This window comes from Sturnus vulgaris, chromosome 18 (genome assembly GCF_052056855.1).
Source record: "Sturnus vulgaris isolate bStuVul1 chromosome 18, bStuVul1.hap1, whole genome shotgun sequence".
NCBI classification, from domain to species: Eukaryota; Metazoa; Chordata; class Aves; order Passeriformes; family Sturnidae; genus Sturnus; species Sturnus vulgaris.
Window position 1 is genome coordinate 11559311 of NC_142260.1, and position 12076 is coordinate 11571386.

The window sequence follows — 12076 nt, forward strand, 5'->3', positions numbered from 1 at the left end:
CACAGAAATTATTATAAAAATCACGATTCTATTTTTGCACTGTCTATATAGTATGTAAATATATTCTGGATTTGGGTTTATTTAAATGTATTTTATATATGTATAATATAAATATAGGTATACATATGCAATATTAATATATTTAAATTAATCTGTATCCCATATTGCACCTGATCTAAAAGCACTATTGCAATTTGGGGCAGAAGGGTTTTTTTGCTGATATGCAAATATTTTCAAAGACGTTCTATATAAATAAGCAGCAAGAGCTTTTCAGGAGTGTCTGTAATCTTACATTCACCAATTACCTTAAATACACAGGTTTTCCTGTATTCCGTGTGTTTTCTTTGTATTACATATGTTAAAAATTAACACATGTAATTTTTAAACCTGAAATTATTCTTCTTTCCCATAATGGGGTTTTGTCATCAGGGTCACTTCCAGAAAGTGGGAAGTGATAGCAAAGCACAGGGCTAAAATTTGAACAAATAGAGGAGCGCTACGTTCGTTCATTTTGAAATGGAATGAGTGTAGGGAGCTGTGACCAGCTCCCCAGCTCATGGTGTGACCATGCCTACTGACACTGGGCAATCATAAATCATAAATCATAAATCATAAATCTTAAATCATAAATCATAAATCATAAATCATAAATCATAAATCATAAATCATAAATCATAAATCATAAATCATAAATCATAAATCATAACATAAATCACAGCGTATCTGGGAGCCCTGACTCAGCTGATTAGAGGTGTTCAGAGAGGTCTGCCCCAAAAACTTCCTTCCTGACACGAGGGCCACGAGAAGCCAAGAGAATCTGCTGCCATTCCTCTCAGGAGGAAATCCAGCAGTTGGTGAGGAAATGGGGAATGGGTTGGACATCCATGGGGCTAGCACGCCTCATAAGGAAAAGATGTGACACTGTGAACAGGGGGTGTGTGGAAGTGTGACTGCTCAGCTGAGGTGGGCTGCCAGGGACGAGCGTGGGCACTGAGCTGTCCTTGGGCTGGGGCTGCAGGCAGCTGGGCCAGCTCCTGCCATGGCCAGCAGCGCAGAGGCACGCTGGAAAATCAAGGAAATCAAGGTGGGAAGAGCATCCCTGCCCGTGCCCGTGTGAGAGAGGGAAGGCAGAGATGTGCTACAAGAGCTCCTGTGCTGTCCTGACCATCACTGGGGTGGCCTGGGCGCTGCTCCCGTAGTCACCGAGGTGTCTGGGTGCAGTGCAGGGGCAACCCCGAGCAGCCTCACCCCCAGAGCCTCCCGTGTCCAGTCTCACCTTCAGGAGACACTGAAGGGCTGTGTTGTGGCTTGGAGGGGAGACACCCCCCCGCCTCCCCACATTCAGGCGCTGGCTGGATTTTTGTTGTGCTTTTTCCACTGAGGTGGAGCTGGGAGAGGGGAAGACGAAACGTCCCAACTTAATTTCTTTTTAATGGTCTGATGGAGCGTCTGACATATGAATCCTCGCTGTCCCCGCTCCCCAGCTTGACTTCAATGACTGCTTTTAACAAACAGCCTCCCCCAGACAGGGAAATTCTGTTACCTTGCCCAAACCTGCTCAAATACTTTGAGCTCCCAGTTATACGTTTAGCACAGGATTTTGGCAAAATGCAGGAGAGGCGCATCCTTTGAACTGGATGTAGACATAAAAACAGCCTCTTGATCATCAGTGATGTCTTTATCCACTGAACCAGAACTGGGTTTTGTAAAACCTTACACCCATAGTCTCTTGATTTCCTCCCAACGCACCAGCCAGCCCCTGCAAACCAGGTCTTTTTAAGGGTTCCAAAGCCCGTATTCCTGCAGCCCCACAAGATGCATTTTGAGTAGCATATGCAAAGCCATCGGTGACCAGAGATTAGCGGGGCGATATTCCCCCTGGAAATCTTTGAGCCTGCACTGCCTTCCCTCATTACAGAGGCTATCGGGTCCGCATTGCTTTGCATCTGCCAACCGAGGGGGCTTTGCATAAACTCCGCTTGGGGTCCGGCAGCTTTGCCCCCGAGCACATCCTGGGCGCGGGATGCTCATTCCCAGCCCCTGTCGGGGAAGGGGAGCCCTGCCGCGGTCCCCGAGCTCCCCAGGCCAGGCCTGGCTGCCAGGGCAGGGCGGGTTCCAGCCCAGAGCACGGCGGCTGTGCTCCTGTGCACAAGTCCTGACCGGGAATTAAAAGCCCATCCCCTCTTAGTCTTTAGGGGTAAATCTCACGGGCTCCAGTGCTCGATAATTAACAAGTTCTGTTGTTCCCCTTGCTGTTGCACTAGCGGTGGTATTTTTAAAGCTTTTTATTAAAAATTAATTTCTTTATTTTGTTGGAGACCCATCACTCAGTCACGTGGCTCCCTGTCATGTTTCTATCCTTCCTACTCATATTCGAGTTATGCCATCAAGCTAATATATTGTGACTGCTCTTCTCTCTTGTGACAAAGCCTTGCAGCTGCCTCCAAATCAATAGATGTCAAAGAAATATGAAAACAATCATGACAGAGAACTTAAATCCTGGCTAGAGTCTGCATAATAAAAAATGTGCTTCTGTTCTCAAGGCAGCGGATTAATTTATCCTAAAGTTTAGTCAAATTTTATTCCGGTACCTTTTTCCCAGCAGATAGAGCTACATCTGTTGGGTTTGTAATGTAATTTGTAATTACTGCCCTTCATGTGGTCCAATGCCTTGAACCATCTTTAATTAAAAGCATAATTAAGGGAAGATCTAAAGGAAGACAATTACCAGATGGTCTTTTTTTTAGAAACAGTTAGTTGCATTGAGGATGTACCCTGGTCCATTTCTGACTTGGATTAAAAGGCAGGCTGCCTCCTGCACAATCTGCGAGGTGAGAGGCTGCAAAGGGGCTCGGGCAGCCCGGGCTGCAGCACAGCCAACAACTGCCACACAGGCTAGGGACAGTCAGGGGGGACACGGGGGGACCGTGGGGCAGAGGGTAGCCCTGGCTCCGTCACATTTCCCTGGGTGGGTGAGCCCTGGTGCCTTCCTCCAGCCCAAACCTCTGGCAAAAAACACCTCAGTCAAGCCCCCGGCATCACTAGGGACATCTTTTGGGAAATATTTTTTTCCTGCGAAAATGGCAAGAAAATGCAATAACAATAATAATCTTGGTATCGAAATGGTAGTAACAGCATAATAATAATAATAATAATAATAATAATAATAATAATAATAATAATAATAATAATAATAATAATAATAATAATAATAATTTAAAATCACAGAGACTGAGTCCCAGAACAGTTTCCAAAAATGAATTATCGCTGCTGCCCCGAGTGAGACAGACCGTGGGGTGCCGTGCCTGCCCAGCCCTTGCTCATGGCTGGAGGTGGTTGTGGGAGGGGGTAGTTAGCCGAAATTTCCTCTCAGGCTGCAGCACCCACCCCGGCCTGGCTGGACTTAGTTTGACGATCTCTCCCCAGCCTCTTGGGATGTCTCCTTCCAGAAGATTCCCCGCACCCACATCTGGAAGTTCCAGAGACCATTACTAAAGGATAAAGGGTGGGAGGAGACGGGAAATAATCCCGAAAATATGAATAATGCAACAAAGTGCAGAATTATGTGCGAGCACAAAATTTCTAGGGGAAGCTAGGCATAAAAACCGGGGGAGAGAAAAAGGGAAACCTCGAGCTGTGGCGTAATGGAAATTAAATTTTTGCTGTATTACTAAGATTTCATTATTTGACTGTTCCTACTCAAAGTAAGGCAGCAATGATTTTTTTTGTAATTGTAATCATTTCAATTATCTTCAAGATAGTTTCTTTAGGACACAAGTTGTCAAAGATAAAAAAGTACATTCTTGCTGCTCCGTAGGTCCATTTTCCAGACGGTTTGTCCTTCTTGCTGCCTGATTTAGCCGGGGCTCTTTTGCATTCTGCGGCTCTCCCGCACGCCCTGCGCGGGGGCGCGGACCCGCTCGCTCCCTGCGCGGGGCTGCGCGCCCGCGGAGCCGCCGGGGCTGAGCCTGCCCCAGCGCCATCCTCTCCAATTAACTTCATGCCGCAGCTCTTGGTCCGCTGCCTTTGCCACTTTCCCCCCTCTTCTTTTCGCGGCTCTCTCCCCGGCTCGCTCTCTGCCCCGTGGAATATTTCCTGACCCATTGCTCTGAATAAAGCAGCACATGCGGGGCGGGCGGCCCCGCACCTCGCCTGGCCTGGGGCAGCGGAGGCAGGATCCGTCCCCATCCCCATCCCCATCCCCATTCCCATCCCCACAGCCCTACGAAGAGTGTTTTCTCCCTGCTGATAGGGGCTGATTTGCAAGTGAGAGCTGCTCTCCGCCGGGAAGGCGCTTAGGTCTCTTTAAGCGCAAACCAAATAACATTTAAATGCCTTTTTACTGCCGGGGCATTATTTATTTAAGTGGCCGTCGGAAATCACAGCAACGCCGTTCCCGTTCCTCCCGGAATATTGTCCTTGCCGGTTTATTAGAGCGACTGGTTTAAAAGAGGCTCTTTCGGAATAAAAGGGCGCGTTTCTCCCCATTATTCATATCTAGGGAGTCCCAGGCCTTCAGCACATTAAAAAAGCTTCGAAAGGACAATTCGCCATCCACAGATATTATATTTGTGAAATGTCCTTTTGTCGAAGCTTTTAACACCTTCTTATAAGGAATCATTTGTCCTTTTCTCTTTAATTTTGATAGACAATTAGCCATCAAATATACACCAGTTGACTGTAACCGAGCATTAAACTAGCCTTTATTTAACGCTAATTTAGCATAGCTGCTTTGTTTGACTTTGCCATACAAGAACCAGGTTTTGTAGCAAAAAATAGGTGTAATTTTATGTGGGGCTTCATTTCTTTTGGCCCTCAACACAGCAAGCCCTCTCCTCTTTGTAACCCATTCTGCTGGGCAGAAACACCATTTCGGAGTGCCTAGCACCTGGAGTCTGGAAAAAAATTAGCATTGATATAGATTTAGTTGAAATGTAATCTCTTAAATCTGTCCAAGATTCGGGGAGATAATTACACTTTCACTGAATTGACAGAGGTCAGCGTCTCTGTGGACCTGAGGAGTTGATTTACTAACAATAGTGTTACATAAAAAACGGTGTTTGAGATTATAATGTTAATAGATGCAGTCACTGGGGAAAGCAGGCAGGCTACAACTAATTCGATGGAACTTGGGTTTTGCGTTACAAGGATTCAAATCACTTGCAGCATTTAATTTAGAGGAATGAGTTTGGCAGTAATTACAGCAAATAGAAAGGTCGCCTTGGAATATTAGTTATTTTTTCCCAAGTTGGGACTCGGGGTTTTGGGGGGAAAGTCCTTTTTCTCCGCCCTCGGCGACGGCCGGGAAAGCCGCGGTGCTGCATCCCCTGCACTTGTACTGCTGGTCACCTCAACCCCAGAACAATCCCGCTCAAATTAAAGAAACGGGTGTGGAAAATATTTGTCTAAGAGTTGGAGTCGTCCCTCGAGCGGGACCCGACAGTTTTCAGCGGGAGCCGGCATTTCTTTCTGCTCCCAGGGGATGCTCGCTGGGCCGGGCCAGGTCAGCATCTCCTCGGACAAAGCGCACCACGACATGGGGGGAAATGCTTCGCAGTTTCGTTTGCATTTTGGGGGGTCACGACAGGAGCGGGAGGCTTGGGTCCCTGCTCAGGTGAGCCCCCTCCCGCCTCCCTCTTTTTTTACACAATAACGACCTGGAGGGGACCAGATGACCCAAATCCGAACACTGCCCCACCAGCCCCAGTGGGTCCCGCTGCCTCTTTGGGCACCTTGGAAAACCCAGCCCAGGCTCAAGTCCTTGTGCCACGATGTGCCCCGTGCCTCTTCACTCACTATCATCCCGCAGGGAACATTTCCCACCTCGGCAGGACCTCCGATTTTTCCCACTGGGTCGCACGGCCCTGCCTGGCAGAGCCCGGTCGCGGCTGGCCGCGGGGAGCCGAGGCACGGAGCGACCCTCGGGTGAGCGGGGTCGGTGCCGAGTGCGGGTCCCGGCCCCTGTCCCTCCGCGAGTCCCTCGGGAGCCGCCTCGTCCCGGGGATCCCTGCAGCCCCGACGGCGGCCGGAGGCGGGAGCGCTGCCCGGCCAGGCCCGCAGCTGGGCGCGGGTGCTGCCGGGCGCGGAGGGGCTCCGCACCCATCCCGCACCGCGGATGGCCGCCGGGAGCCGTGAATCCCATCCGCTTCCCTACATGACACGCCGCCGCGGCATCCCGGCCCGATGGACGGCGGTCCCTCCCCGGGAGCCCGGCGCGCCTCGGGGGGATGCGCTGCCTGCGCTGGGACCCCCGCGGCCCCTCCGCGCCCCGGCCGCGCTCGGGCTCGGCCCCCGCAGGCTCAGCCCCGGCCCCGCTGCCCCGGCTGAGCCGTTCGTGCCCGCGGGCAGGGGCGGAGCGGCGGCTCCCGGGGCCGCGGCTCCGCTCAGCGCCGGCAGCCGGGGCAGCGCCGGCTCCGCAGCCTCCGCCGCCCTCCGTCCCTGCCTGTTTATGTTTTAAGTCCACCCGATCTTATATGTAGCAGCAATATATATGTTAATTGAAAACTTCTGAATTTAAAAAGGTTGTGACAAGTTATAATTTGTCTTGTCAATGTCTGGAATCCTTGTTTAGCTCTTTAGTTGTGTCTGCTGTTCTTGCCTGTCAGATAACAGCTTGCCTAACACGCTGCCTTCCTCTCTTATGGCACGGAAATGACAAATGTGCTGTTTTATCCATACAATTTATTTCATTATTGTTGCCAGCACGAAGCATCACAATCAATCATAAGGAAGTCCAGTTGGCAGGTGTCAATCTTGGTATGTTTTTGTACGTCTCAGTCCATATTTAATCCAATTACAAGGGTCATGGAGTAAGTGCAAATCCCCTTGTTACAACTCACATCTTATTCAAGATTTAAAGTAAAAAGTCAACTTGATCACATGGGCGCTTTGGGGGTCCTCCGATACCTTTTGATATGTGGTCCCCCCCTCCCAAATTATGCAGAGATAGCGTTTTATCAAAGAGTTATCGCGGGTCGGTTGGGGTTTGGGGATTCTTTTTTTCCCTGAGTGTTTGTGTGCAAATGAAGTATCTTGTTATTTTGCTAAAGAAGAGGGAGGTTTTAATGATGGGAGATCTTTCCGCTCATTGCCCTTTCAAATACAATTGTAGATCGAACTCAGCCTTGTCACGTTGAGGAAAAGTGAATTTCTAACATCCAGGACGTGCCTGTCGACTTTCAGCGAATTGCATCCAATCACCCCCAGGGAATTCAGCTAATGTCTCAGTCTAAACCGGGATGAGGGGAGAAAAACAAATCAAACATTGTCCGGAGTCACGCTTATTATGAAAATGTTTTAAAGGATAGAGAAGGGAAATAATTCAAGACAGCCCAGAATAAAGTTTTCGACAAATTAATAGCATTAGGAGTCTTCGGGGGGGAAAAAAAAAGAGAGAGAGGGGAGAAAACCTAGCTACAAAGTTAAGGTATAAAGAAATGATTTATAGCTAGCTATACGTTTCTTTTTTTAAAGCAAGAAGCATTTTTTTAATCTTGATTTTTTTTTTTTTTTCGGATGAGAAACAAGGTTACGGCATTGAAAATAATAGTCTTATTATACAGCCGGCTACAGTGGGATTCTTCGCGAGGGGAAACGTTATCTTTCTGCTAAATTTCTGTCTTTAGGACGCTTCAGTTCACAGAAGTTTCTTGCAGCATCTTAAATTAGAGCCCCCAAACACACACTCCCGCACACTAATCCCGCTTGTTACAACAAGTTTGCAGCTCGCCAGGGTTCACAGAGCGGGGTGCCCGTGTCAGCCGGCTCAGCCCGCTCTGGGCGAGCGCTCCGAAGAGCGGTAGGTGCAATCGTTTACCAGGTCGCAGGAGAGCCTCGCAGGCTGCCAGCCACACAACAGCCGGAAAGCTCTCCCAACTTTACATGGCAGCACACGAAAAGCCATTTCAATAATAACTCAGGTATTTTTTATTCGAAGAGATGGAGCTGTTCAGTTTCTATCAAACTGCGAGAGGGCTGAGCCGACAGGACGAGAGGATTTAAAAAAAACCCAACAAACAAAAAAACCAAAAAATCCCCAACAACGCAAAACAAGAGCAAAATTACATTTCTGCACCAAGGTTTAAACGCAATCCTGGGGGCAAAAGAGGAATGTTAGGCAAGCAAAGAAACGTGTGAGGGAAATAAAAATTAAGTATTTAAAAACACATACCTTGGACAAGGGCAAAATATCCCAGCTACAATGCTAGTGAAGTGCCTCTTTCCTTGAAAGCCAAAACCACGTTTCTATCGCAATATTTTTCCTGGTCTAGGGCTTTTCCTTTGGTTTTTACCGTTTATTGTAGCTAGTCTTGGACCCTGCAGCCTGTGCAATGCCACAGTAAACAAATTGTTCTGATGTGCTTATTATTATTGCTCAAGTTCTGCTTGGATAGAGAATTAAAGCTCATTATTACAGTGTGTGTTGAGAATTGCTCAATCTATGTGAACACGGGGGTTTGGGGCATCCTCGGGAAAAAAAATAAGAAGAAAAGAAAAAAAAAAAAAAAAAGAAAAAGCCCACAACTTCGGAGCGTAGTGTAAATCAAATATGTATAATGCTTATAAATTTGTAACACGTTGCCGTGGCCCTGCTCCCATACCCTGCCTGGCGCGGGGACGCCCGCACCGACCCAGCTTCCCTCCGCGCCCGCGGGGCTCCGCTCCGCGCTGCACCGCGGAGCCGCCTCCCTCCTCCGCGCCTCAACAAAGGTCGCGGACCCGGCCGTGACAGGCGCAAAAATTAGCGCGGACACACACAGACGTAGGGGGAGACACTTTGCCGCCCCGTTTGGCCGGTACCGCTCCCTGCCCGAGCCTCCCCGGCGCGGCGGGGCGCGGGGGATCCGCACGGCTGCGCGGAGGGGGCGGGGGCGGCCGCTGCCCCCGGAGACCCCCGCCTGGTCCGGGGTGACACCGGGCCGGTCGGGGCCCCCGCTCCGACCGTCCCGAGGCAGAGCCCGGCAGGGAGAGGAGGTCGCCCCCGGGGTCCCGCCTGCCTCCCAGCGCAGCCTTTCCAGGGTTTTTTTTCCTCTATCCTTTATGATTATATTTTTTTTTTTTTTTCTTTTTAGGCGACCTCTCGGCCAAATACGAACTCTGTTCCAAACGCTCCCCCACCTTCCTGCCTCGCTTCCCTCTTTCTGTCTCTATCTTCTTTTTTTTTTTTTTTTTTTTTTTTTTCTTTTTAGGAGATAAAAAGGCAAACAGAGCGCTCTGGCGCTGGCGAGGGGCTGTTTGCCTGCCTCCGCCGAGGCCTGGCCAAGCAGACTTGGCTTCACGCCTGAGCAGTTTCTGGAGAGCGGCGCGCTGGAGAGCAGGGGAGGCAGCACCTGGCCCTGCTTTAGGAGCCATCTCCTTTTATTGACAGCCAGATAAGCAGGCGGGAGCCGTGGAGTTTCCAACGCTTCCCTGGAGGACCCTGCCGGGTTGCAGGGAGCCGCAAGCCCCTTAATGGCAGCGGCTCCAAACGCGCCGCGAAACCCCTTCCTGGCAGCGCCCCCGGGGCCGTCGCTACCTGCCAAGGCGCGGGACTTGCGCGGCCCGGCTGCCCAAGGAACAGGGTCACCCCGCATCCCGGTGGGATTCCTGCCCCGGGTGGGTCCCTGACCCTCAGAACCGGAGCAGGGGCCGGGGCAGCACCGTGCACCCCGCAAAGCGCTCTCCCCGCACCCCCCGCCAGAGCCTCCTCCTAATGGATCCCGCAGCCCCCGCCTCATCCCAGCCGGGCGGCAGGTTCATGAAACATTTAAGTGCAGTTCAATAAAACTATCGGCGGCGGGGGGCCCTCTTTGCTGATGAATTATTTACCCTGACAAGTGTGTGCAAATGACGGCCTCTCCCTCCGCTCTAATGGGAGAGGATGGGCACGAGGAGCCCGGCCAGGGCCCGCCGGACCCGCAGAGGTGCCAGGGCGCAGGCAGGCTGCAGGTCCGAGTCTGGCAGGGGCCAGCACCCCCTCCCGCAGGAGAGCTGAGGGCTTGGGGACCACTGCGCTTCCGAGGAACCCCAGGGCTGAGCCAGGTTTTGGGGGTCTCCTTTTCCCTGTACGAGAGTGTCCCTCATTGCGGAGCGCGTTTCAGAGGGGAAGAAGCCAAACCTCAGCCTAAACCTCGGCGTGGGAGGCCGGGGATAGGCCCGGCTGCCGGCAGGGCTGGGCTGGGGCGAGCCGTCGGGCCGCAGCCCCCGTTTGCCGGGAGGAGGCAGCGACCCCGCCGCTGCCCGAGGGTGCCCCCGGTTCAGGGGAGTCCCATCCTGCGGCCGAGCCCCGGGCAGGGCAGGGCAGGGCAGGGCAGGGCAGGGCAGGGCGGGGCCGGGCCGGGCCGAGCCGTACCGTGCCAAGCCTTGCCCGCCGACGGGGCGGGCGGTGTCCGGGCTCGCGCCGTTCGCGCTCGTGTCGCCCAAAATGTCTCATTAGCTAACTACTGTCCGCCGTGACGTCACCGGGGCGGCCCAGCCAATGGGGGAGGCGCTGGCGTGGATATTAAGGGAAAGTTAGTGCAAAGGCAGCACCCCTCTTTTGCTGTCATTGACATTTAAACTGTGTGGCAGGTTCTTGCGTGGAAATTGGCGACCGGAGCCGCCAGGTACCTCCTCCCGGCCGCGGGACCGCCGCGCCCGGACCCTCCGCTCCCGCTGACAGGTAAAGCCTCCGCACGCACCCTGCGCCCCTGGCCCGACGGGAGGGGCCGGGCACCCCGACCCCGGCACCCCCACCCCGCGAGGGGAAGGCGAGGGGAGCGGGCCGGAGCCCCGCACAACAGGTGGGGGTGGGAGGGAGCGGCTCCGGCCGCTGCCCGCCCGTCGGAGGGGGCGCCCCGGGGCGGAGGGGGCGGCCGGCGCTGGAGCCGCTTCCCAAACTTCCCCCGCGCGGGCGGTGCGGCCCCCTCCCCTTCCCCCCGCCCCGTGACCCGGGCCCCGCTCTCTCGCCGTGACCCGTCTCAGGTGGCGGGGGCAGCCGCGGGTTACCGCGCCCCTTGCAGGACCCGCTCGGCGCCCCTCGGGCCCTGCAGCGCCCGGCTCGGGCTCCGGCCCCCGGACTGCATGGACGGGACGGGAGCGGGGCAGGGAGGGCCGGCGGCGGGGCTGCGGGAGGCGAGCCGGGGCCGGCTGCCGTCGGGGGTCTCGTCCCAGCCGCTTTTCGCCGCCAAACGCCGGCGGCTCGCCGGTCGCCGAGGAGGCTCGGTTGCCCTGCTCGGGTTGGAATGGTCCGGTGGCCCAGAGGCGACCATCTCTCGGCGACCAAACTCGGGCTTGCCTGCCGAGCCCCGGGTGCCTCTGCTAAATCAGGGCGTCTGTGGGAAAGAGAGGTGCCCTAGAAAGGCCGTTCCTCCTCCGAAATAGCACTAAACAAAATAACAGCGTAAAACCTAAAACACTGCTTACCTGTCTTCGAGCATCTCCAAATACTCCTTACGGTGCGTTAGGGGGAACGCTCCCAGTGATGCTTCACTATAATATACCAGTAAATGGACATTCTCCTTCAGTAATAAATCAAACACCATCTATCTCAGATCCTCCTCCCTAATTAGAGATGTTTATTGGAGATGGTGTTTATCCAGCTGTCATGCCGAGAAAAAGCTGTGACATAATTACCTCTGACCAGATAGTCTTTTATATGCATATCTCACTGACATATAAAGGAATCGGACTGCATTAAAAAAATGACAAGATCAAATGTTGATTTTAGCCGATACAATAATATTTCTGGTCATTAAATTAATTGAAATCCAACTTTTAGGTTCTCCAAATTACGATTAAAGCTATTTAAACCTCCTTTTTTTTTAGCAATTAAATGAGAGGTTCTACCAAAAGGATGGGCAGAGGGAAATATGCCCTGCAAACTTACCGTGATAAATCAAATACGCCAGCTAAAAGAGCTCGCGACCCCTCAGCCTAATAACACAATTGACGTGAATACGAGGAGTTTCTCTACCGTTTCCTCGTGGTTTGCCAAGTGGAGATTTTGCTGCTAATTCGGGAGGCCAGGAGGGTCCGAGATAGGAGAGAGGCGAGAGGGGGACACCTCCTTAACGCGTTATTTTAACCCCCGCGCCTCGGCGGGGCCAGCGCGATGCTG